Source organism: Pinus tabuliformis, chromosome Q (assembly GCF_031772625.1).
Source record: "Pinus tabuliformis cultivar Carrire ecotype Pingquan chromosome Q, CPIR1, whole genome shotgun sequence".
Lineage (NCBI taxonomy): Eukaryota > Viridiplantae > Streptophyta > Pinopsida > Pinales > Pinaceae > Pinus > Pinus tabuliformis.
Window position 1 is genome coordinate 468103754 of NC_142296.1, and position 5305 is coordinate 468109058.

The following is a 5305-nucleotide window of genomic DNA, read 5'->3' on the forward strand; positions in this document are numbered from 1 at the left end:
GCAAACCCGGTATATTAACTGTGCATATATAAACCAGAACCAAGGATGAATGTCCATTAACCGGTGACGGCACTTACATATACAGATAAGGGAGAAAAGAAAACATTATGAACGCAGATGGTAAACCATTGACCATATAGAAATCCAGGCCGAGCCAAAACAGTAACAGTCCGAACAAGACAAATATTGCAGTGATTTATATAACAATGCAAACTTTACATAACTGCCAAAAGCAGAGGACTTTTCTAGACCAGGTAATGCTAAGAGAAGCAGAGTCCTTAGCCAAGTCCAATAGAAAATAGAAACTAAGGCCCCGAGGCCATAACCTAGGCGCAGCTGGACAGGCCGCCAAAGTAAGGCCGCCAAGCATAAATTGCATAAGGGTTTGGTCCGGTATTTAACCTGAGACAACAGGTAAAGGACAGGCCATCTCAGCTGTAAAGCAAACCCTCAAATGCAATCAAATACAGTTAACAGAAAACGTAATGAAAACCGACTTACCTGGAACTGACATAGTAGCTAAACCCTCCGGCATTTGGTGCGAGCGAGCTATGGCCAGCATCAGAACCCTTCGAAAACTGTCAAGCCAACCCTGAGAAATGGTTAGAGTATATATAGCATAAACGGGAAATAATGAATCATAAACCAGCTGTGAGAATGGTGTAGAGGAGCGCAGCCAAACCTGAGTGAGGCAGAGGAGCGATGAACCAGAAGAGTGCAAAGAGCCCGAGAACTTGCAGATCGAACCATCGAAGGAGCTCGGTTCTGAGAAGTGAGCAAATGAACCAAAGTCGAATCCAACTAAACTTTTATATGCAGGGTCAAACCCTAAGTGAGGATGAACCGTCCGATTAAGGTAAGTAATCTCCATCGTTGATTTAGGCGGGAGGCCGAGCGTGAACCCCGGAGCTAGTCAACTCTCTCAGATCACATGGCCAGCACGTGAAGAAGGGCCACATGGCTACGGAGGTTGGTGAGCTGGCGTACTCACTCTGCCATTTGGCAGCAGACATTCAAACGGATATAACAATCAACATACATATGTCATGTCACATAATTAATCGATGGTCAATGCAATAAGGGTTAAGTAGATACGTGGTGTTATATATGTATAACCAAAGGTTCTAGTATCTAAAATCTTAAGACAGCCACATTATGTGTTAGGCTATATGTGTTTAGGGTAGTAGGTGAGTAACGTTGGATAAAAGTTGGTGATATTGAGTTCCAACTGTAAAGGTATATATATATAAAAAAAATTATTTACTGTATTCTTTGGATTTTAGAAAAAGATCGTGACAATGTGGTATCAGAGCAGAGGTTCCAAAACTGTGGCCTCTGGAACAGCAATGGAAACAGAAAGAGAAATTATCTTACACATATATATAGTACAATGCAATTAATTATCTTTCTTGTGTACAACCAGGAGAATATCGAGACACTCACCCGCTGACAGTTATATAGTGAGATGGAGGAAATGCCGGGAGCTGGCGGCATCCCACCAGAAAATGCAGGACTGTGGGTTCAGCTTGGTGCTGAGACACGCAGTACCAATCAGGCGATACTACAAACAGTTCAGGAACTGAAGGGTGAGATGGCACGCTTGCGAGAGGACAATGCACGATTAACCATGGAACAAGAAAGAATACTAAAAAGCCTGTCAGATAAACAAAATCCACCCTTACCCAGCCCTAGTGCAGAACAGCAAAGGGGCACTGAGGAGCGGAATTATGCTCCTGAGCTTTCAGAAGAGCAAGAAGACCATTCTGACAATGTGCAAGAGCAGCAGACTTCCAAGAGACAGAAAACAGAATTACAGGGAGAATTTCGAAAAATCAAACCCCCACTTTTCGATGGAGAGCAGGAGGAAGCAGCAGAAGCCTGGCTGATTAATATTAATAAATATTTTCAACTGTATGAATATGATCAAAATCTGAAGGCACGGTTGGCTATTTTCCAGTTGCAGGGCAAAGCCACCTTGTGGTGGGAAGAGATTAAAATTGTGAAGGGAGTAAGTGAGCAAAGCATAACCTGGGAAAAGTTTCAGAAATATTTTAAGGAGAGGTATTTAACTGAGCGCTTTTATGATGAGAAGGCGCGAGAATTTCACGATTTACGACTAGGACAGCAATCCATGGACGAATTCATAAATCGTTTTACTTCTCTACTGCGTTATGTGCCCTACATAAAAGAGGAGAAGGCCAAGGTGCAGAGGTTTGTGAGTAGTTTACCAGCTTATATAAGGGAACGAATTGAGTTTGACAACCCCCGAACTATGGATGAGGCAATTCGGAAGGCTAGAATTTGCTACCAGCAGAACAAACAAAAGGGAGAAATTCCAAGCAGGAAATGGAATGAAAGAAAAGGTAGCAGAAATGCTGGAAACAACAAAGGCAGCCGCGGAAATGGTGGTAAAGGAGCTGGAAAAGGGCAGTTTAACAGAAGCACAAACAAGGGTACTTTCCGGCCTAAGCCAAACGAGAGCAGGATTAGTGAACTCCCTGCTAAATCGGAGGTTGAAGGAACCAGACCTCCAGTTCAATGCTGGGTATGTGAAGGACCGCACTATGCTAGGAACTGTCCACAGCGTAAAAGAACTGATCAAATATCTCAAGTCCATGAAGCTTCAACTGTAGGGGATGTGGCGCGCAGCGTACCAAGGATCAATGCAGCATTAGAGGACCGACAGGCAGAATATCAACCTTCCATGGTGGAGTTCGAAGGTAAGATTTCAAACCTTGCTGTAGCTGTACTTATTGATCCAGGAGCTACTTTAAGTTATGTTAGTCCAAAAGTAGTGGAACACTGTAAGTTACCATCAGAAAAGTTCAAAAACCCATGGCTAGTCCAGTTAGCTACGGGAGCCAAAAGGCGGGTTCTAGCGAAAGTTAATAACTGTTCTTTCAGTATAGCTGGACAGCCTGTAACAGCAGACCTGAATGTACTTCCATTGGGCTCCTATGACATTCTTATTGGCATGGATTGGCTGGAAAAACACTGGTCATTGGTGAACTGCAAAACCAAGGCCATATACTACAAAGATGATTTGGGACAGCAGCAGGAATTACAGGGAATTAAACATCCTGTTCAGATCCGGCCTATCACTGCAACTCAGTTAGCCAAATGTATAAGGAAGAAATGCCAGATTTACGCCATACAGGTTGGTTATGCGAATCAGAAAGATAAGATGTCTGCATTAAACGACATACCAGTGGTGCAGGAATTTACAGATGTCTTTCCTGAAGAGATACCGGGTCTGCCTCCAAGAAGAGACATAGATTTCACTATAGAGTTAATACCAGGGGCAGCCCCAGTATCGAGGGCACCATACCGGATGAGCATACCAGAGTTAACGGAATTGAAGATGCAGCTCCAGGAACTGCTGGATAAACAGTACATTCGACCCAGTGTGTCACCCTGGGGAGCTCCAGTATTGTTCGTGAAGAAGAAGGATGGGACCCTTCGCATGTGCATAGATTACCGACAGCTGAATAAGCTCACGGTCAAAAACAAGTACCCTCTACCCAGAATAGATGAACTTTTTGATCAGGTGAAAGGAGCAAAGGTGTTCTCCAAAATTGATCTGCGATCTGGTTATCATCAGATCAGGATCAAGGATGAGGACATTGCCAAAACTGCTTTCCGAACATGCTATGGGCACTACGAATTTGTAGTGCTACCTTTTGGTTTAACCAATGCACCTGCTACTTTTATGTGCATGATGAATAGCGTGTTTCACCAGTTTTTGGACAAGTTTGTACTGATATTCATCGATGACATATTGATATATTCTCGTTCCCAGCAGGAACATGAGGAGCACCTTAGATTGGTGTTGCAAACTCTTCGAGAGCATCAGCTATATGCTAAATTTAGCAAATGCGATTTCTTTAAAGAGGAAATTCAGTATTTGGGTCATGTGATTACAAATGAGGGAATTGCGGTTGACCCCGAGAAGATAAAATCTATTATGGAATGGCCTATACCCAAGGATGTTGCGGACATCAGGTCCTTCATGGGGTTAGCTGGCTATTACAGGAGATTTGTGGAAGGCTTTTCAAGAATAGCCTACCCTATTACCTCATTGCAAAAGAAAGGAAGGGCATTCAAGTGGACAGCAGAGTGTCAGCAGAGTTTTGACCGCTTGAAACACCTACTCACCACCGCACCCATTTTGAGAATCGCGGATCCTAATAAGGATTACGTGGTGTGCACCGATGCAAGCAAAGAGGGCGTGGGAGGAGTATTAATGCAGGAAGGAAAGGTAATAGCATATGAATCAAGGAAATTAAAAGAACATGAGCAGAGATACTCTGCTTACGATTTAGAATTAACTGCTGTAATTCATGCACTTAAGATGTGGCGACATTACCTTCTCGGAAAGAAATTTCTGCTGTTAACCGATCATCATAGTTTGACGCATTATTTCAGTCAACCCACTTTGAACGCGAGACAAGGCCGTTGGGCAGATTTTCTAAGTGGGTTTGACTTTGAAATAAAGCATTTAAAGGGCAAAGAAAATCGGGTGGCAGATGCCTTAAGTCGAAAAGTTCATTGCTTATGTGAACTTTCAGCCAGCCGGTGGCGGAGTTCGCTGGTTGAACAAATAAAAACAGCAGCAAACGACGACTCAGAATATCAGCATTTGAAACAGCAGGTACAACAATCTGATCATGGAAAGTTACAGCAAGGGTACACATTGGATAATACTGGATTGCTGTATTTCAATAAGAAAATGTATGTACCTGACTCCGGTGACCTTAAGAAACTGATTCTAGATGAATTCCACATCAGCCATTATGCCGGTCATCCAGGGTACCAAAAGATGGTTACGGCACTCAAGAAAGAGTATTACTGGCCAGGGATGAAGAGGCAAGTGGTGGAATATTTGGCAAAGTGTTTGGAATGCCAGCAAATTAAGGCTGAACATCAACACCCAGCGGGGCTGTTACAGCCTTTGCCTATTCCGGAATGGAAATGGGAAACCATTTCCATGGATTTTATAACCGGGTTACCACGGACAAAGAAGGGTAATGATTCTATTATGGTCGTAGTTGATAAACTAAGTAAAGCAGCACACTTTATACCCGTGCAGTCTACTTACAAGGCGGTACAAATTGCGCATCTCTTTATGCAGAATGTGTTCCGCTTGCATGGAATGCCAAAGGTAATCATATCGGACCGTGATGTGAAGTTCACTTCCACTTTTTGGAAAACATTGTTTGCCGAGTTGGGCACCCAGCTGAATTTTAGTACAGCTTACCACCCACAAACCGATGGTCAAACGGAGCGAGTTAATCAGGTATTGGAA

At 43.3% G+C, this 5305-nt stretch overlaps 1 long non-coding RNA gene across 1 annotated transcript; it reads right to left on the reverse strand.

Annotated features, from left to right (window-relative positions):
* On the reverse strand, nt 1-791 carry LOC149220221 (uncharacterized). Its single transcript, XR_016248740.1, has 3 exons — nt 683-791; nt 502-578; nt 1-402 (listed from the first exon to the last, which is right to left on the reverse strand). It is a non-coding gene; the product is annotated as an uncharacterized LOC149220221 (long non-coding RNA).
* Between the last annotated feature and the right edge of the window lie 4514 nt (nt 792-5305).